We start from the raw sequence: 22536 nt of genomic DNA on the forward strand, positions 1-22536 counted from the left end.
ATCGCTTTTGTAAACATGGTCTAGAAACTTGTTTATTTTCTTAACAGCACATCTTATTTGGTACTTGCTGATCTAACTGCCTGCTGTGTTACTTCTCTTACAGGGCTGGTGCTTGAAAGACAATTGGGGTGCTTGAAAGAAGCTTTTCAAGTAGAAAAAGTGTATTTGAACATGTAATTGATACATAGAAGCTTTTGCTTTCCATGTCCCTCTTGTGGTAGTAGCAGGGGTGAATTTTGTGATGATAGTTATCTCTAAAAACCTATCCCTACCTGCCCCCATAGAGAATTTTGTAGAATATAGTTTATTATTTAAAGTAGTCTTTCTACCAACCAACCAGCCCCAGCCTGAAGATTGGCATAAGAACCAGACAAGCTATTCTACAACTGAAATCTTATTCTTTTGATTTGTCCTGAAGATGTGTTTCAAAGTATCCTTTTAAAAATTTGGTTTTATATGCTTATAGATTTTTCCATAATAGATCATTTTAATGATTAAATTTTGATCCTTTTGACAGAATCAGTGGATTCTCAAAGATCAGCGAAGGGTTGGTTACAAAGGGGCATGAGGGAGCTTTGAGGAAATGTTCCATATCTTGTCTATGGTAGTGATTTGTCAAATTTGGGGGTGAGTTTTGCCACATGTAAATTACACTTCAATAAATTGTGACTTTTAAAACTTTCCTGGTATTTTAATAACCTTTCCAATGAAATCTCTGGCAAGACAGTTTTGGATCAGCACTTGAATGATTTCCTGAGATGTTAAAAGTGGCAAAAACATCAAAATCATTTTGGGGATATAAGTCACCTAAATGACTTGTGCATGTAATAAATACCTGAGAAACAGAATCAAAGGTTTATGTTAACTACCCATCAAGGTTATAAAATTTCTCCTTATGAATCTTTCAGGCACTAACATATTCCTTGTTGTCTTTTTTTAGTTTTAAAGGTTTTTTGTTTTTTTTTTAAGATTTTATTTATTCATGAGAGACACAGAAGCAGAGACATAGGCAGAGGGAGAAGCAGGCTCCCTGTGGGGAGCCCAGTGTGGGACGTGATGCCGGGACCCCCGGATCACGCCTTGAGCTGAAGGCCAACACTCAACCACTGAGCCACACAGGTGTCCCTTCCTTGTTTTAACAGCTGCATCTTAAGTCAGCAGTCAGGCACTTCACCCAATCTCTGGACAGTCCCTTCTAGTGGCCACAGGATGGCAGAGTAAGGAGTATGAAATTTCTATTAACGTTTCTATGCCCTGTAGCTTTGGTTGGCACTACTTTGGGTTTCTTATAGCTTTGTTTCCACACTGTCAGTGTCCCATTCTAAGAAAATTGAGAATCGCCTTGACTGACACTGACTAGGCTGGGAATGTGGGAAATGAAGTGAGGCTTTAGCTGCTGAGTAATTGGGCTTGGGTTGGATCTCAAAGTGTGATGCATAAGCCACATGGTTTACTCCTGAAGAGTCTAAACTCTCCCTTTTCCTCAAGGGATATTCAAGGATGCTTTTGAAAGGAAGGATGGGCCAAGTATTGGTTGTGAGTCATTGTTCTTCACTGTAGGTAATAAGTAGTTGTAACCACAGAGCCTGTGGAGACCTGCCCCCCCCCCCCACCATGTGTACTGAGGGCTGTGATGCCATCTCGCCTGCAGGCCCAAGCAATACCCTTTAGATGCCTGTGTGCTTCCAGGTTTGATACATTCTCTTCTGTCTCCCATCCCCTTCCCTCTATGATAGCAATACAGTTGCCCAACACCTTGGTTAAATAAATCTAGCATACAGCAAGGAAGATGGGATTAGGAGTTGGAGCCCGTCCCACAGTTCTGCAGAGTCAGCTTGTCCTCCTTGGCACAGCACATGCCTGCATGCTGAGCAGAGCTAAAGCGAGAGTGGGACTATGCCAATAGGACTATTCAACTACCAGCCATTTTGTGCTCAAGTGCCCTGAGAAGTGAAGAAACTTTGGAGTTGAGTGAAAAGTTCTCAAAGGGTTTATTAATTCCAAGGAGGAGGTTGGGCTTGAAGAGAATCTTTAATCCTATAAAAGAAAAAGTAATAAGGATATAACTTTATGCTAATGGTAATGTAACTGAACGTAAGAATTCCAGTCACTATCTTCCCCAGATGTGACATGCCCAGTATCATGGGAATGCTGTTGCTTATGTTGGTTCAGGTAGATTGAGTCACGTAATTGGATTTCAAGAATGGGCATATCCCGTTTTTGACGTAGGCACTCTACAGTACTCTTAAGCTCTGACTACAAGTAGTTTCTTGTTCTTAAAAGCAAGCAAATCTCTGTAGTTCAAGTGAATATTCCAAACTAAGTATTTTTGAGGTTTCTAAAACCTTAAATATTTTCATAATCTGGCAAATAGTCACTGCTTCTCTTGTGTGTGAAATCCTGTGATAGATGATTCCTGCCTTTATGGTGTTTGCACAATGTGACTTCTACATATCACTATGTAAGATGAAGCCAGTTAGAATATGCCCCAGTCAACTTCTGTTATAAGGAATAACTTCGTATCTGAGTCAATATCTGAAAGATCCAATTGTTAGGACAAACTCTGAAGAGGCTGTTATATCTATTTTTACACAACACACATCACTACCACATTCCTGGAATGATTTAGGGCTTCTAAACAAACAGCAAACAATACAATAATTAGAAGAGGGGATAAAAGCCCAGCAAGAAGAGAGCAGGATTATAAAACCAAGCCATTAGACCTCATGCATTAGGCTCCTGCCAATTTGGCTCTGAGCCTCCTAGGAGCTGGAGGAAAGAGCCAATTGGCAAATTTGTCATTAGGCACTTGAATATAAACTTAAAATGGAGGAGGAGGAAGTGGGGCCATTTGCATTCTAAGCTCCCTGGAACCAAAATGAAAAGATGTTTTTCTTCCCTTCAAGATCTCAAGTACCTTGAAGGGAAAAGTAGAACAGAAAAGGTGGAAGGGGAGGAGGGCGGGTGTTGGAGGGGAATGGGTGACGGGCACTGAGGTGGACACTTGACGGGATGAGCACTGGGTGTTTTTCTGTATGTTGGTAAATTGAACACCAATAAAAATTAATTAAAAAAAAAAAAAAGAAAGAAAAGAAAAGGTGTCCGCATAACTAAACAAGGATTTAGAGATCAAGGAGACTAACGAATTTGACTCAGAATAGTGAGGTCAGTCACTGGTGACCCCAGCTCATTGTCAAACCAAAGGGATAACACCTCTGGAGGAAAAAAAAAGCCATGTTGAGATTGTGTAAATAGACAGCTAGATATGTGTTGGAAAGGCTTATTTTTATTTTGTACTCATAAAGTTTGCCTTTCCAAAATCTACTGCATATTCATGAGCAAGAGTCCTGATTCCAATCTTATAAAATTCTGATTTAGCGCAGACTACAACTGTGACTAGAGGGCCCCCTCGTGGAGCTTATCTACACTGCAAGGGGCTAATTCCTTGTACTCTTCCTCTGTTGCCATTTGCATTTCCAGAAGGACTGCTCCACATCAATCAGTTTCAGAGATAAAGAGATAAAATCTAGTCAAATCAGTTTGATATATGTTACAATGATCTGTTTCTAAGAGCAGAGCAGAACAGTGCAGTTGATGGATCAGAGCCTAATACCACTGATTTTCCAGCTGGACAAATGCCCTGGCATGTTACCCCCATGCAGAATGGAACACATGGTATCATTTATAGACCTTCTGTGATAGAGAAATATGTGGAACTTTGGGAATCATCATAGGGTCCAAACTGCACTCTTAAATGCAGTAGGCACTGACCACATGTCACTTGAGCACTTGAAACCTGGCTATGCCAAACTGACATGGTCTCAGGCATAAAAAACCATCAGCTTTGGAAGAATTCATATAAACAGAGAATGCAAAAAAAATCTCAATTTTAAATTGACTATAAGTTAATTATAATATTTTGTATACTGGGTTAAATAAACTATATTATGAAAATTATGGAAATGCTATTTGCATCATATTTCTGTCAGGTAGTCCTAGTCTAAAACAAGAATCAAAATATTCATGGGGACATGCAGTTAGTGTTTCCAGAGTCCCACGGAGAAAAAGGTGTTGCCATCCTACTATAGGATCTGGAAGAAAGGCAATAGTAAAATTAGCACTCCCAATACGGAATTTACAGGTAAGCAGCTCTTCTTTCCAGGCAGGGAGTAGAAGTATAGAGTCCATGCCACCTAGAAGACTTGATGTAATTCTACCCTCAAGCTAGCACTTCTGGGCATCATAAATAAAAGGCTTAAGGATGTATTTATTAAATACTCTTTTGTCCTAAGGCTATGTGCAAGTACTTGTGTGTTCATTAGAATAATAAAGGGCCCAAGGACTTGGTGTACTACATCTTGTCAAAATATAGCCTCCTTAGTGAAGAATCCATATGAAGAACAGTTCTGATTCTCCTTAGTCTCGGGGGGTGTGTGTGTGTGTGTGTGTGTGTCCATGGCAATGTGTCTTTCATGTTTGATGGAAAGGGAAAGACTGAGGGAAGTGACACCTTAACTATTACCAGAACTTACATAAAATACAATTTTTTAAAGACTATCTTATGTTAGGCAAAATGTTCCACAAAATTCTCCCTTTCCCTCATTTCACTTAGGTCTAAAAAGCTGGTCTGTGTAAAATCCCCTTTGGTAGTTTCCTTACTATTACTAATAATGACTTTATCATTTTGTCTTTTTAAAAAATTATTTATTTAAATTAAGTTTAGTTAACATATAGTGTATTATTAGTTACTGGGGTGAATTTAGTGATTCATCAGTTGCATACAACACCTACTGCTCATTACATCATGTGTCCTCCTTAATGCCCATCACCCAGTTACCCCATCCCCCCACCACCTCCCCTCCAGCAACCCTCAGTTTGTTTCCTAGGGTTCACCATTTCTTAGGTTTGTCTCCCTCTCTGTTTTTATCTTATTACTCCTTCCCTTGCCCTAATTTCATGTTTTGTTTCTTAAATTCCACATATGATTGAAATAATATATTTGTCTTTCTCTGACTTATACTTAGCATAATACCCTCTAGTTCCATCCACATTGTTACAAATGGCAAGAATTCATTCTTTTTATCACTGAGTAATATTCCATTATAAATATATACCACACTGTCTTTTTTTTAAAGATTTGTTTATTTATTCATGAAAGACACAGAAGGAGGCAGAGACATAGGCAGAGGGAGAAGCAGGCTCCTAGGAGCCTGCTTTGGGAGCCCGATTTGGGACTCAATCCCAGAGCCCCAGGATCACACCCGAGCCAAAGGCAAACGCTCAACCACTGAGTCACCCAGGAGTCCCAATATACCACATTGTCTTTATCCATTCATCAGTCGATGGACATTTGGACTCTCACCATAGTTTGGCTATTATTGATAATGCTGCTACAAACATTGGGTGCACATGCCCCTTCAAATCAGCATTTTTGTATCCTTTGTGTAAATATGTAGTAGTGCATTTGCTGGGTCATAGGGCAGTTCTATTTTCAACTTCTTGAGGACCTTCCATACTGTTTTCCAGAGTGGCTGCACCAGTTTGCATTCCCACCAATAGTACAAGAGGGTTTCCCTTTCCCTGAATCCTCACCAACACCTGTTGTTTCCTGAGTTGTTAATTTTAGCCATTCTGACTGGTGTGAGGTGGTATCTCATTGTGGTTTTGGTTTATATTTCCCTGATGCCAAGTGATGTGGAGCATTTTTTCATGTGTCTGCTGGCCGTTTGTAGGTGTTCCTTGGAGAAATGTCTGTTCATGTCTTCTGCCCATTTCTTGATTAGATTTTTTTGGGTTTTTGGATGTTAAGTTTGATAAGTTCTTTATAGATTTTGGATATTAGCCCTTTATCTGATAAGACATTTGCAAATCTATTCTGTAGGTTCCTTTTTAGTTTTGTTCCCTTTGCTGTACAAAAACTTTTTATCCTGATGAAGTACCAATAGTTCATTTTTGCCTTTGTTTCCCTTGCCTCTGGAGATGTGTCTCACAAGAAGTTGCTACGCCAAGGTCACAGAAGTTACTGCCTGTGTTCTCCTCTAGGATTTTGATGGATTCCTGTCTCCTGAAAGACATTTAGGTCTTTCATCCATTTTTTTTAGTTTATTTTTGTGTGTGGTATAAGGAAATGGTCCAGTTTCATTCTTTCGCATGTTGCTGTTCAATTTTCCCAACACCATTTGTTGAAGAGACTTTTTTTTTCTCTTGGATATTGTTTCCTGATTTGTCAAAGATCAGCTGACCATAGAGTTGAGGTTCATCATTTTGTCTTTTAACAGAAAGTAGTGGGTTCTTCCCTTGGTTTTCACATTTCTCTTAAGCAGTGATTCTTTAGAGGGGCTGGGGTAGGAGACAATTTTGTCCTCCTTGGGGACCTTTGTATTGTCTGAACATCCTTTGATTCTCACAATTGGGTGCTGAGGGATATTACTGGCATCTTGTGAGCAGAGGCGAGAGATGCTGCAAAATATCCTATAATGCACAGGACAGCCCCCACAAAAAAAGAATTATCTAAACTAAAATGCTAATAGTGCAGAGGTTGAGAAAATATCTTAGAAAATGACATGCCCAACAATGCCAACCTAAGGTGCTACTGATTATGCTCAGGCCAATCCTAAAATGTGACTTTCCCATGCACAGAAGGTTCTCTGGACTTTGAGGCCTGCAGGGGCTTGTTCACTAGCTTCATTGTTTTCACTTCTTTGTGAACTTATTTATCACAGCACTTACAAAATAGTAATTATTTTAAGCAAGGAACTATATGTATATGGATTTTCTTCTAAGCCTCTCAAAATATAGTTTTAGCATTGATTTTAAGTGGCCAGAAACTCAAAATTTGCTCATCACAAACTTGTGGTTTTCTTTATTTTCTTAAGATTTATTTATTTTAGAGAGACAGTGTATGTGTATACGCAAGTTGTTGGGGGGGGTGGGTGAGGAGAGAGTCTTAAGCTGACTCCATGTGCTGAGCTCTGAGCTGGACATGGGGCTCAATCACACAACCCATGAGATCATGGCCTAAGGCAAAACCAAGAGTCAGACATCCAACCACCTTCGCTACCCAAGTGCCCCCAAAATTGTGGTTTTCTTAACCAGAGGTGGTCAAACTGGAAGTCTTAGCTTGATCACCAAGGCAGAACTTGCCCCAAATCTGCTGAGGGATTGTCAGGTCCCTAGCCAGGCCATAAGAGTCCAAAAACCACCCCAAAATTGTTATAATGATCTATTTCTGTGATAAATAGCTTCAGGATTCTCAAGGAGCCCTTAGCACATCACAAGAACATTCTCAATCCACCTGTAAGACAAAAATACATATCCAAGGAATTGAGACCAAACATCACTGACCATGCTCCACCCTCTCTAATTTTAACATTGAACAAAAGATTCTAATTTTATAATTCAAGGAACAATTAAAACCTGAGAACATTGAATTACTCTGTTGGCAAAGTAAAACAATCCCCTTTAAGTCTGAATCTGGGTTCAGCTAATGGGCACCCCATGAGCAACAGCTCTCTCAAACTACCCATCACTGCAGAGATGCATTGAGTGCAGTTGCTATGAGACGTAGCAGCAGGACAAGGCAGGTGCCCAGTAGCAATGTGGAATTATCACTGCACACAATGTGAGATGGGGCCAGTGTTACTGGAGCTCTGAGCAGTCAGGGGTGCTGCCTACCTCTCAGATTAAAGTGCCCTTCTTTGCTATCTTCTGAGCAGAGCCATTTGTAATCTTATACTTTCTCGCATTAAAAAATATATATGGCATGTGCCCCATGGTTACAAACAGTATGGAGATGGAGACCGGCATGCCAAGGAGATGGAGACCAGCACGGCTGAGGCCGTGGGGCTAGTATGACGAGGACAAAGTGGATGAGGTCCATGAGGTAGTTCACGGGGCCCTGCACACCGTTCACAGCCCCTCACTCTGCTTCTGGAATGTTCTCCTGAAGAAGCTGGGTCACAGTGAGGTCAAAGGACCAGAGACCTACAGACCAGCAGTGTTGGGGGAGAATATAAACAGATATCAGAGACCTCAGTGAGAATCTCAGCTCTGGAACTGAATGGCATTGTCACGTTGGGTAAATGAAGGTTTCCGTGGCTCAGTTTCCTCATCTGGGAAATGGGAAGATTTAGAGCACTATCTCACCGGAGGATTAGATGAGACAGTGTTGTGAGGTGTATAGCCTGACCATCTCTGCGTGGTAGTTACCGTCATAATTTGTGGTATTATAAGTATTTCTTGAATTACCATCACCACAGCATCACTACCTAGCAATATAGCTTCACTCGGGGAGGGGGGGTTACTTATGCCTCCACTCCAGGGAGCAACATCTTGAGCTTCTAATGTAGTTCCAACTCCAGACTCCCTCTCTTTGCTCCTGGTTTGGCACAGCAGGAATTAGCCTCTCTTTTCCTTGTATCCCTTTCAACCACATAAAGAAGCCCTATTTGGTTACTTCAGAAGCAGCCTCAGGACATGCTATAGAGGCATCAAAGAGGGCAGAAGCCAGCTGTGGTGACAACAGTGCTGTCCTTGAGCGGCAGCACCAGAGCCTCTTGTGCCTGCCTCCACAGGCGCCGCTCCCAGCTTCTGTCTGCCCGGTTGGTTTTCTGGTCAGCTGGCCTTCTAGATTCTCCCTGACATCCAGCGTTGGCTCTGCAGAGGCCTCCTGATTGCCTGTCCTGATCCCTGGACTTAGCTCTGAACCTCAGAATTATGTGGATTGGATATGCTTGTGTCCTCTGGGATCTGCGTTTGCAAAGCACCGGCCAGGCCTTCCACCTCCTGTGCTGCCCCTGCCACCCTGCTGTAACCTCCACCTGGGGGCCCTGACTAGTCCCCCATCCTCTGAGCTGTGTTGACCAGCATGGTCTCTCAGTCCCTAGGGATGTGGCCTGCCAAAGGCCTTGCCCTGTGCTAGACTCTGACCTGGAACTTGCCTGTCAAACCCTCAACAAGCAGAGCTTAGGAAGCATCTGTAAAATGCCCCCTTGACACAGTGGAAGTGCCCAGAAGTGAGGGCCAGTTATTCACTGACAGAATTATTTCTACATTGAGGGCATAAAGAGTTATAGTTCTTAGATTTTTTAAAGATTTATTTATCTTAGAAAGAGCGAGACCATGAGCAGGAGGGGCAGAGGGAGAATGATAGAGAATCTCCCGCAAACCCCGTACTGGCTCTAGCACTCAGTGTGGGGCTCCACCTCACGACCCTGAGATCATGACCTGAACCAAAACCAAGAGTCGGATGCTCACCGTGCACCACCAGGTGCCCTTACGGTTCTTAGATCTTAAAAAGCAAAGTGACTTTTGGGCAATGTGCCAAATCTTCTTGTAGCCAGAGTTCTATAACTTAGTTTCCGTCAGAATGGAAACAAATTATTTACTCAACAAATGTCTAGGATGAGCCTGGCCTGGGGATACCTGGGCTGGCCACAGGTCCCTCGTCCTGGTGAGAGAAGAGAGAACCAGTCACCAGATCCGACCATGCTGACCGTGCCAAGCAGCACATAAGACATCCTTTTGGGCCCTGGTGCTTTTAATGTGTGCAGTTTCAACAGCACACAGTCCCAGGGCCATTTGGAATTAAAGATAAAGGGCACCTGTTGGTAGTGAGTGTGCAGGAGCCACGCAGCATCCATTTTGCTGGGCACTGTGGTTCTATGTCACCGCCCAGCCCACACCCCGCCCTTACACAACAATGTTCGTGAAAGCACCAGAAGTACAGCCAACATAGGATAATGGAGATGAGGGTTAATGTTCGTTCTTAACAAGTAGCTCCTATGCTTGTGACTTCCCTGACAGGAACTCTCGTTCTGTCCCCATCTTACAGAAAAGGAAATGGTGACCCAGGGAACTTACATGAAGCCAATATCATCAGGCAGCCTGGCTCCAGGTCCAGAGCTGTCTCCTTCATGAGTGTCAAGGGTGTTCTGTGTCTCTGGAATCCTCATCCAGGATCAGCAAAAAGAACTGCTATTGCAGTAGAGAAAAGCTGGAAGCCTGTCATGCTAAATGCTTCTCTGGATTATAGGCACTGCCAGTGACATTCCACATTCTCCAAAGGCGATCATTTCCTTTGTGTCAAGAAGAGTCAAGGTGACCCCCCCCCACCATCTTTTGAACTAAATAGTTTATTATCATCATGTGAACTGCATAAATAAATCTTACATGGTCAATCTGCTCTCAGTTGTTCATGCAACTAAAGGCCGGAAGTACACGCCAAATACCTTAATAAAAAATAATCCACCTCTCAGGTACCTCACTTAAAATATTTCAGAAATTGATGAAAGAACAGGTTTCTAAGTCAGTCATTTAGAATTGGGAACACAGTTTCTCTCTCTCACACACACACACACACACTTCATCAGAGGAATGAGGTTGCCAGGCCAGCCCATGGTTCCATAACCTCTTGAATCTGATCTACAGAACTCTCATTTCCTCTCTCCCAATGCTCCAAAAGCTTTTGTGGGCCAAGGGGTTCTGGGTCTCATGGCAGAAATAAGGAAAACATCCCTCCACCCTGTTATCTCCCCGCACTGTGGCTCTAGTGGTGAGAAGGTAAAGCTCTGAGCTCCTGGAGCTCGGGGACTTTGCTGAAGCCCAGGACCTAGTGCAGCAGGGGAGGTACACAGAAGAGGCCTGCAGGAAGACTTGTTGAATGAGTGAAGAAGATAGATTTGGTTGTTAATCCACACCTTCCGCTACCCACTACCACACTTTCCACCCTCTCCATTTCTGACCTTGGCTTGGGGAATCCACGGGTGATGAGCTGTGACCTCAGGGAGGGGCTTTGAAGGTGGTGACTTTGGATTTCGGGAAGGGGGCAAGGCTTGGCTGGAAAACTTGATCTCAGGGATTCCATGTCTAAGTGAGGCCCAGGTTGGGAATCTGCAGGTCTAATCACAGGGGTCAATAAGCTGTTAAGTGATTTTTATTGCCATCACCATTGATCCCAATATGTCACTGTTGCATTCACAAAGCAACTGATCAAACTTGAAAACAACAATAAAACCCCCTTAGTAAATCAGGTGAGTTCTGGGGTGCCTGGGTGGCTCAGTCAGTTAGCATCTGCCTTCAGCTCAGGTCATAATACCAGGGTCCTGGGATGGAGCCCTGCCTCATGCTCCCTGCTCAGTGAGGGGAGTGGGGAGTCTGCTTCTCCCTGTCCTCCCCACTCTTGCTCTCTGTCACTTTCTCTCTGTTAAATAAATAAATAAATAAATTCTTTAAAAAATAAATCAGGTAAGCTCTCATTGCCACATATGAATGGTTAGTGGCAAAGTTCCAAGTCCAAGTTCTTGGGGCCAACAAGCTTGTAGACCTTCAAAGTTAGGCACCTTGTCCTGAGAAAAGATTTCCCTCCCCTCCCCTAAGCATCCAAGGAAGGTTTTGGTGCTACTGAACTGTCCTCTTTCCTGTCTTTCCATCCCAGTTCCACAGAGAAAGAATCCAGGTCAAACTACTCCTTTAACGTAGATGCCATCTATAGCATTGACATGCCTGATACCTAGGAAATAACTATTCTCACTTCTCCAAATTTCCATGTCCTCACATTTTAGCCTTTGTACAACTGTCTAGCCTAGAGCACTCTTTCTTCATGTCACCTGCTCAGTTTGTTCTTCGGGGATCTCTTAATTGAGTCTCTCTCTAGGAATACTAACTCTAACTCCCAAGACCAGGCTTGGTGTCCCTCCTCTGTATTCTCAATTCTCTCCCCCCGCCTCCACAACATAGGTCCTCTTGCTTTGTATTGTTGACTGTTGTTGACTGTTCACTCAATGACCTTCCATCCCAATTGTATGCTCCATGGGGCTAAGAGTGTGTGATTAAACCACTCTTGTATCCCCAGTGTGTAGGACAGTTCTTTTCACATAACATGTTCTAGGTGAATGAACGACAAAGAGTTAACAATGGTACAATGGTGAGACCATCAAATGCTTCTAAGGTTACCTAACACTATCATAGTCTGCAGAATCCCATGTCTCACCTGACCCACTACTCACCTATCTTGCCAGGACCACACCTGAGAATAACAAGATGATGAAGATGTAAGACTCAGGATGCCTGGGGTGCTGCTTGCCTTCAAACAGAACTGTGTTATTGGTCCAGTGGATGGAAGAGCAATCTGGGAGGATAGGCTGGTTCACGTTTCTTTCAAAGACATAAACATGGACCTGGTCCTCTTTTAGCAACTCATGGTTTGAAGAAGAGGTTTTGCTTTATGAAAGGGAGAAAACAGCCAGATCAAATGGACTTCCAGGAGCAAAGACAGAAAACACACAGAGCGTCAGACAACCTACATGGAGACAGCTGGATATGATTCCTGTGGCGACCAAGCCAGAGTGCTCCCTGAGCCTGGTGAAGAGCATTGTGCCCATCAGGCCAGAGAGAGCTGATAGGGCCCTGAGGATACTAAGCAGGGAGCCTCCGATCCCTTGGGTAGAGGTGTAGCTAGTGGTGATGCAGTCAAAGCCCAGCACCGTCATGTAGAAGAAGGCCAAACCCAAGCCCACCAGGAAGACAGTCTGCCTGTATGTAGGACACTTCCCACCCCTCGTGGCACATGCGCAGCAGCCTTCAGGGGTTTTGGAGGCAGCAAGGAAGCACAGGTTGTGGCCTGTTGTCCTTCAAGGTTAGACTGGCTATCCTTTAACCCTCCCAAAGTTTTGAGCTTGTTGATGAATCCATCGGTGGTTTCCCCAGAGTCCATTTCACCTGAAATAAAATCCAATAAGCATTATGTCAGTGCCCTGCTCCAATGCCCTCAGTCCAGCCCTGCCCTATGTGCTTCCTTGGTGGGCAACTTCCTATGGGCGACAATGGCTTCCTAGCCCAAGCGCAGTGTCTTTCTGAGAGTCTCTCCAGCTCCACGAACAGAGGGCAGGCTGTACTGGATGTGCCTGGACATCACACCTCTGGGAACAGCACTTGGCAGAGAAATGCCCCAGTTTGCTTGGCTGTTGGTGGGACAGTTCTGAGGTAAATCCCACACAGTGTCTCACAGGGCCCTAGCAAGACTGAGCCCCGGTCGCAGTAACCTGCGTGCCAATATGCTCTATTTTGGCTCTTCACCCTTCCTGGCCTCATTTCCCACCCCCTCCATTCTTCCTAGGATCACCTTCCAAGGAGATTACTTTTCATCCCAAATCCTCTCAAGAATTGCTTTGGAGAGAACCCAAATTAAGACACACAGTGAGGTCGGGAAGGCGGCCACTGACAGGAGAGAAAATACAGCAGAGCACGAAAGACAAATTTTCGTGGCTTGAAACACGGTAATGAACTCTTAAAAATAGTGATGGATGTTTCCTTTGTTTATGTTTCTGAAGAAACAGATACTCGTGAAAAGAAAATGATAATAGCTTTTGGCCTTCCAGGATGGAACAGGCAACGGTTGTAAGCAGATTTAAAAAACAAAGAACCCTTTGTGGGAGCCGTTCAGCATAGATGAAGGCCAGCTCTGGGGGGAAAAATGACAGGAGTCAGGAGGGCTGTGAAGGAAGGGGAGGGGGTCAGGCTATCAGAACTGTGAGGAGGGGAAAGCTCTTGGTTGTAGAAATAAGTTATTGCCAGCACAGCTTGAAAAAAAAAAAAAAAAGCTAATAACAATAACAACACCAATGAAAAACCAGCTAACACAGACTTGTTTCACCACCTGCAGGGAAAAATGGGGTTTTGCAGAGGCGATCTTTGCACCACAGCAAGCCCGCAATCGGTCCTGCCGCTGTTACTCTTACTGTACAGACAGTGAGACACAGAGTCTGAGTAAAATGGCTCGGCCTGGTTACATGGCTAAAAGGGACAGAGGGGAAGATACAGCACAATTTATTTATCTATCTCTCTATTTGTACTACTTGCCTACCTGTCCATCCATCATTTCAACGCATCTATCTATCTCACTCTATAAAATACATATATTTTATTCATGCAATGAGATCTGGTGTGCTTCACTTGCAAAGCAACTTGAGAGAAAAGATAATTAATTATAAGAAGTCCAGAAAAAGAAACTGATCTCAGAAGCAAGGCCTCAGCCCTGTTATGCCAGGCAAATGGGCAACACTGTCAGCAGGCAAGGAGCTCTTGATCTTGAGGTCATACTTATCGGCAGGCCCCCCCCACCCCCCGCTTCCTCCCATCTTCACCTTAATGCTAAGGAATCTCTGATTTAAAGACCACTACAGAGGGGCACCTGGTGGCTTAGTCAGTTGAGCATATGACTGTTGATCTCAGCTCAGGTCTTGATCTTGGGTTCATGAATTCAAGCCTCGAATTGGGCTCCATGCTGGATGGGAACCTACTTAAAAAAAAAAACGGGGTGCCTGGGTGGCTCAGTTGGTTAAGCGCCTGCCTTCAGCTCAAGTCATGATCCCAGGGTCCTGGGATTGAGACATGCCTTGGGCTCCCCGCTCAGCGGAGAGTCTGCTTCTCTCTCTCTCCCTCTGCCTGCCTCTCCCCCACTTGTGCTCTCTCTCTGTCAAATAAATAAATAAAATCTTTTAAAACAAACAACCAAAACCCACTGCTGATAGCAGAGATGGTCAATTCATCACATTGTCTTGACCAAAGAGCAGCCCACACTCTCTGAGATGGTTGTCTTTCTAACTTAGCGTCTTTAAGAAGGAGGATTATGAATGAGAAAGCAAGAAGAAATTTGCCCCCAGAATCATGAAATAGGTTGCACAAGTTAATTACTGCACAGTTCCATGGGAGTGCTACTCACATTGCAGTCTCTCTAAATAAAGACCCTGGAATGAGGCAGTGCACAACCTGTGTAACTGCACGTGACAGCCCCACCAGTGAGATCAACCATATGACCAATGGCATAGTTGGAACCTTCTTATTTTTTCACTGTTTCTAGGCACATTTGCAGACAGAATGTGGAGATTATAATCAGACACGAGCTCTGGAAAGAAGAAATGAAATACATAAAGGAGGAAAAAACAATAGCTGTCTCTGAGTTTACCTTACCTTGAATGTTCTTAGCCTCCTATTGCCTTCCTTGGAAGTGCCTCCTGTTTGTTGCTGGGGTTTTACAGCCAATTGGGGAACTAGCTGATAAACTCTGGACAGAAATAGAAACTCCACAAGAAGTGAAACCAAGTTCCATCCAAGAATGAAACCACAACCGATCACATGAGATGCCCATGTCATCACCTGGCCCACAGACAGGGGAGCAAATATATTGATGATCTTGTCCAGCCGCCGGACGGCTGGGTTCATCCCTGTAAGCGAGAAGGGAACATTGCAACTCAGTGGCTGAGTCCTTCCTCCCAGTGAATTTAACACGGTGCATTTGCTAGGTTTGCTAGCCGTGCACTGGGTAAACTGTGGTGAAAACAGAAATTATCCCTTTCAGTCTAACTATGGATTCTTCATTGGATTTTCAACCTAAAAAAAATCCTTCAAGATCAGCTCTGTCGAACTTGAACAATTGACAGATGAGTAAGCTAAAAAACAAAACAAAACAAAAAACAGATGAGTAAACTGAAAACAAGGTTGCTTGGAGCTAATTACTCTAACTCCTGTCTCTTGCCTTCTCTTTCTGTCACATCCCACTATCTTAACAACAACAGCGATATTAACTAGTCATGATGTTATTATGACTGACATGTCAACAAGGGGGAGGAGGACATAGGACAAAAATAGTTGAAAACTTCCTAGTTCTAGGCACCGAGTTCTAAGTCTTCTGCCTACAACCAGCTCATGTCCTCCTCACAACAACTCTAAGAGATCCACCGGGGCTCCATTTTACAAATTAAGAAGTAGAGGCATGAAGAAGTGAACATATTTGCTCAGGGTCACAGAGAAGGTAAGTAAGTGGTGGAGCCAAGGTTCAGGTCCGGGCGGTCTGACTCCAAAGCTATTTCACCATTGCTGAGGAACATGTTTGCAGGATCACTTTAAAAAATCATAGTGAAGGACACCTGGGTGGCTCTGTGGTTGAATGTCTACCTTTGGCTCAGGTTGTGATCTCGGAGTTCTGGGATCTAGTCCTGCATCGGGCTTCCTGCAGGGAGCCAGCTTCTCCCTCTGCCTGTGTCTCTGCCTCTCTCTGTGTGTCACTCTCATGAATAAATAAATAAAATCTTTAAAAAATCCTAGTGAGCCTCAAAACAGATTCTGTGCTTACTTTTAGATTTCTGTAAGGGTAATTAAGAGAGGCTAGGAAGATTTTCTTTTACCCAGAAACAGAGGACACTCTCAACACCATGTCACCCGGCTTTTATCCACATAGCTGTTTTATTTTGGGTGGTGTTATTTAAGCCACAGTACATCCAAATAAGTGTAGTTTAGAAGAAGACATGATTATAAGGGGCTTCTACTCTTTGTAAGGAGTGTATTTTAATAGACTTCTCCGTGATAGCTTCCTTTATCTTGGCTACCAACTCACCAACATTTTCTAGCAGAGAATACCAATTCCGCAAATATAGGGTTGGACAAGATCTCCAGTTTTTAAGTTGGCAATTTGAATATATCACGATGTGAAGGATCCAAGTTTTAGAAACGGAAGAAAAAAAAAAAACAAAGAAGATGCCAGATCCTTCCGTTTAGCTCCATTGTTGAAAAAATTTCTTCCTCTCGCTATCAGTGGTAAGTGATAATCAAGTCACATTTGCGGATGCATTTTTTGTTGGGGGAAGCAGCACCTTATCACCGGCCAGAAGTAAGACATCTTTTAATTCACTTATGTTGCAGGACTAAAATTGCCATGGAACTTCCATAACATATTTTGAGGGGCTTCTCTCCTCAAGGTACAGTTTATATATCTTTTTGATAATAACAATGTCATCCATTTCTGCCTGAGTGCAGATGTAGTGTTAAGTGCTTTACAAATCCCGTTTCTCACAGAATTCTTCTCCACACTGAGTGGGCCTCATCTGGGGTGTGGGTATGAGGCCTATTGTCTCCCATTCTACAGATGAGGAGGAAAGTAGAGTCTGGAGAAGTTAAGTAAATTGCAGCCAGTAAGACAGTAAGAATTTGAATTCAGCTGGATTCAAATCCAGGGCTGTTGGGCTCTGGATGCCTTTCTCTGAAAGGCCACTTTACTGCCCATCTCAGAGCCCTGACTGACTCAGCACTTCTGTTCACTGAGCCAGGCCTGCTTCTCAACTGAACAGAGGACTGGGATGCCCCCATGTGACCCAGGTCACCGGCCAGCTGGCCTCTGTCATCCCTGGTGAGGCTCACAATCCAGTCCTTCTGAGAGGTGATGGCCCGGGCTGCACTGGCCAGCTTCGCCAAGACCTCCAGGGGTGTCACAGCCATGTAGCAGGCCCCCTATGGGGGGTAAAAGTGGGAAACCGAGTTTGGAATCCCTAAAACAGACCTTCTCAGCGCCTTGTGGCATATACCACACTTGCTGATCTGACAGGTCAAGGAACATCCACAAAGCACGCAGAGACCTTTGACAGAAAGACGTTTGATGCAGGTTCAAAGCCAAACGCGACTGTGTTGAATCTTCCCATTTCCTTCTTCCTAGCCCATCAGCTTGGGACCTGAGGCGAATTTGTGCCTTGTAGACACGACCCCTGGTGTTCTGGCTGCCACCGCGTCTGTGGGATTGGGGCTCTGATTCACAAACTAGGGGCGAGGAGACCCTGCCTCAAGGTTAGCCAGATCCCAAACGGTGAGATGACTCCCTGAGGGGCACGAGGCTTGTCTCTGGCATTCTCCAGTAGGGCCCAGGAGGGAGGGACCTGCGGCACACGCGGGCCAGCTGCTCCATCCTGCAGGAGGACACAGCCTCGGCCTGGGCCATGACAGGCATTCTGAGTGGACAGCCAGGCATGAGCAACTGCGAATGGCCACAATATTCACTCTTGGTCTTAAGAGACAGGTCACGGCTACGTTATCATTTAATGCCAAGTAATCAATCACATTTGACCAAATCCCTGGGCCCACTAGAGTTCTCCTTTTCATCAGCAATCAAGGGCTTGAGTAGAAGGCAAAGAGGAGGCTCACATGCTCCCTAAAGGCAAAGCCTTTGCAACCAAAAGAAAACAAACCAACCAACCCTGAGCTTTACAAGTAAATGAAAACATACTTTGAGAGAAGAATTCTATGAAAAGCAAGATACTTGGTAAGTCAGAGAATTTAAAGTGTTTCCACTGACACATCACACTCTTCTGGATGTGACCTGTGACTAAAGTTAGCAGTATAGTCAAAGGACCAACTTTAAATAAGTTAGCTTTTCCAATGGCACAGCTTCAGAGAATGTCTTTCCAAGCCACCTAAGCAGGAATGAAATGTTGACTAGTAATCAAAATAGGAAAAATTTTAAATCCTACATTCTTAACTTGGTAAAAGAGGGTTAAAAAGATATTAAAGCCAAAAGTGGGCCACCTGGGTGACTCAGCAGTTGAGCATTGTGATCCCGGGGTTCTGGGATTGAGTTCCAGGTTGGGTTCCCCGCAGAAAGCCTGCTTCTCCCTCTGCCTGTGTCTCTGCCTCTCTCTTTATGTCTCTCATGAATAAATAAATAAAATATTTTTTTAATGCACAAAAGCTAAAAATAGATCTACATTTGAATGACTATGTCTCCAGATATTAGTTCCTAAATTAGAGAGATTACTTGGTACCAAAGATATCTTTTATGCATAGAAACTGTCTTTAATAAAAAAGTAACACAGGTATATTATACATAGGTAATATTAGAGTATTAAAAAGAAAGCATGTTTTCAGGAGTTTAATATTAAAAATCTATGATGGGCAAGTATCCAAAAACTATAATAAAACATTTTGCACATAATACCAGAAAATGGTACAAAGCAGTATAACACTTTTCCTAGTTTTTAAAAGCTATGCTCTCTATTAAGTTCATATCCATATTTTATTTCACTAAATAAACCCCCCCAAAAAAGCTACTGAGATCATAACTTACCTCATAATTATGCATCATGGTTAAGAGTATTACTTTTGTTTCTTGGTTTCCTGTCGATCCAATCACCAGTTAAGACCCCAAATATTAATATAGAGCCAGCCACCATTAAGCCAAACATTGCTATTAGGAGAATATTGTGTCCATATAATTCTATCAGGAACACAGAAATGGCAAAGTGCCACATTCCATCTCCCTGCAAGGCGATGAAGCAAAGCATGTTTTAACTATTGACCTAAAAGATGGAACAAACTTAAAATACAGAAAGATATATTTCTCCCAAAGGATGTAATATGCAGGATGTAAAATCAGAATGTCAAAATTATACTTTTATGCAGTACAGCTGTAACATTTTAAAAATGCAATGTAGTTATACTTTAAAAAGCTGGACAGATTATATTTTAAAACCTAAAAACCTTAAGAGCCAAGAATCCCAGGAGAAATATCAAATAAATACTTCTAAGGATATGAAAGCCCTAAGAGGTAAGCCCAGGTCCCCCTGAGACATCTGCTGATTCAGAGAAATTAGCTGTAAAATAGAACTGCAGTTTGGGTGGTATTAGAAAGTCACATGATAGAAGTCCATGCTTACCAAAGATGAGACAAAGACAAAATAGTTCCTGCTTTAAGCTGCGATCCCATATAACTCTACCCTAAGGGTAAGACAGAGTAAATCACAGTACTCCGACCCTTGCCTGGACTTGTAGTCTAGCCTTACCTCATCTGCACCATCCAGGAAATCACAAGCCTTGAATTTGGATTAAAATGGTCTCAAACGGTGAGTGCCTACCATGTATCTGGTAAAAGCCAATTAAATTCCTCTCTAAAGAAAGATACTATCATCTTAGGCTTCAAAATACTCCTACAATAATTTTTAAATACAATGCCCAGCACATGATCAAATATAAACAGTTATACAAAGAAATGAAACACCATGAGCATGAGCTACATAAATAACAGACAATAGAAACAGATCTACTGAGACTTCAAACATTTAAATGAACAGACATAGGCTATAAAAAACAATGATTTTTTTATTTAAAGATGTTTTATTTAAAGAAATTAATGCCGAGTCTGACAATCTGAGCAGGAGATTGGAAACTATAAAAAAATGATATAGCCAGTTTGAAAAAGAACTACATAGAAATTCCAGGACAAAAAATATAAAAATAGAAATTAAAATTAAAAATGCAATTGGTATGTTCTATAGCAGATTATAACTAAAGAAAAATCAGATAACTAGATATATGGAAAGAAAAATCCACACTAGACCACAGAAAGACAAGTGAAGGGAAAATGGTAAGAACAGAAGATGAAAAAGAAGAAAAAAACATAATGAGCCAAATGGAAAACACAAAATAACATGATATGTTTAGCCTAAATATGTAACTTGTTATCATTAAATATAAATGAATTTAAATGTTCCAGTTAAAGAATAAAGATGAACAAACTGGATTTTAAAATACAACTAGAGAGGCCCCGGGGTGGCACAGTCAATTGAATATCTGACTCTTGGTTTCAGCTCAGGTCATGATCTCAGGGTCATGGGATGAGCCCGGCATTGAGCTCTGTGCTCAGTGCAAAGTCTACTTAGGACACTCTCTCTTTCCTCCCTAAAATAAATAAAAATAAATCTTTTAAAATAAAATAAAATACAACTAGATGCTACTTACAAGAGACACATTAAAACAATAAAAAATCAGATTGAAAGATGGGTAATGATATACCATGCCAACACTAACCAAAAAGAATTCTTGGCATTAAATTAGTATCAGACCAAGTAGAGTTTAAAGGGAAAAAAGAGAGCGTTGCTTACAATAAAAAGGATTACTTGATAATGACAAAGATTTAATCCGTTAGGAAGATATAAAAATTCCAGTTTTGTATGTACTTAATAACAAGGACTCAAAATATAGGACTCAAAAATGTATAAAAATTAAAAGAAGAAAAATATAAGCATTGTGGGAGATTTTAACTCACAACCTCTTGGTTACTGATAGAACAAGAAAAAAATATATATATAGTGTGTGTGTATTCTATTCAAAGCTTATATAAAAACACTGTACTCAGTAATATCAGAATACACATACTTTATAAGCACATGAAAAATTTGTAGGAAATGGCCAGATAATGGATTGCATTGCAAATCTTAATTTTAAATGTTGAACCACACAGAGGATAGTCTCTGATCTCAAGGCAATTAAGCTAAAAGACAATAAGAAAAAAAAAAATCAGAGATTCCTCATCTGTTTGTAAATTTTAAAATATATTTAAAAATAATCCATTGGTCAAGCCAGCAATCACAAAGGACATTATAAAATGTTTTTAACAAAGCATATCAAAGTTTGTCAGTTGCAGCTGAAATACTGTTAAAACAGAAATTATAGTCTTAAATACAGATATTAGGAAAGAAATGCTGAATTTAAGATGTTAAAGAAAGAACAGCAAATAAAAACCAAAGAAAATAGGAGAAAAGTAATAATAAAGAGCAGAAATTAATGATCTAGAAAAATGAAGGTACAATAAAAAGGCTTAAGCCAAAATTTGGCTCCTTGGCAAAACTAATTTAAAGATACCTTGTGGTTTATTATACAGTGAAATACTATATGGCAATGAAACGCACCAACCCAGGGCTAATTGTTTTTTGTTTTTGTTTTTTAAGATTTTTATTTACTTATTCATGAGAGACAGGGAGAGAGAGGGAGAGAGAGGCACAGAGCAGAGAGAGAAGCAGGCTCCATGCAGGGAGCCCGACGCGGGACTCGATCCCGGGACTCCAGGATCACACCCTGGGCCAAAGGCAGGTGCTAAACCACTGAGCCACCCAGGGATCCCCCCCAGGGCTAATTGTAACAACATGGATATTACAAAATAATGTTGAACAAAAGAGGACATAATAGAGCATATACGGTAGGACTACATTTACAGAATGCTCCAACCAAATTTGAACTAAACAAAACTACACAGAAGAGCAAGGAAAAGTGAGACTCATGGTGACTTCTTATTGGTGAGGAAGGAGTGAGATTGAGAAGGGCTCCAGGAAGGACTTCTTAGGTGCTGGCTACACCCTTTTGACTTGAGTGGTGACTTCGTGTACTCACTCTATAATTCCTCATACAAACATGTTTTACGTACTTTTCTATGTGCCACAGTTGGTAATTCAAAACACTTTTTAACAAAAATATACAGGCATCTTGTATCAGATATTTTGAGACATCCTAATTGTCTATTACGGCTCTCTTAACCATTCAAAATTCATTAATCTCAATTTGATCTTACCCACATTGAAAGGCACAGCTTACATAAATCAAAAATCTTGGACTTTGAAGTAGATCAAAGTTGCTCCTAAAACACACATCTCCAAATGATAAACATCATTAAGTAGCTAGCTAGCTATTGATTGATTGATTGATTGATTGATTGAAAATCTGGCCATTAACTCAGAGAAGTTAAAGTTTGGTGTGAATTCACTTTGTGAGTATATAGCCCAGTGCTAACCAAAAATATAGGCAACAGAAAAGGTGGTTTTACTAAACACCTTCGGGGATTCTCAGGGCTCCTGTTATGCTTTTCAAAAAAATCTTCATTCCCCTGAGTGACCACTAGGGAAATATTTGTCCATCTCCCTCTTCTCAAGTCTAGAATGGAGGCAGAGA

At 42.1% G+C, this 22536-nt stretch overlaps 1 long non-coding RNA gene across 1 annotated transcript; it reads right to left on the reverse strand.

Moving 5' to 3' along the window:
• Positions 1-10773: 10773 nt before the first annotated feature.
• LOC121475157 lies at positions 10774-15072 on the reverse strand. Its single transcript, XR_005983634.1, has 3 exons — positions 14968-15072; positions 12006-12717; positions 10774-10898 (listed from the first exon to the last, which is right to left on the reverse strand). It is a non-coding gene; the product is annotated as an uncharacterized LOC121475157 (long non-coding RNA).
• Positions 15073-22536: the final 7464 nt, after the last annotated feature.

The sequence above is a fragment of the Vulpes lagopus genome, chromosome 13 (assembly GCF_018345385.1).
Source record: "Vulpes lagopus strain Blue_001 chromosome 13, ASM1834538v1, whole genome shotgun sequence".
Taxonomy (NCBI): Eukaryota; Metazoa; Chordata; class Mammalia; order Carnivora; family Canidae; genus Vulpes; species Vulpes lagopus.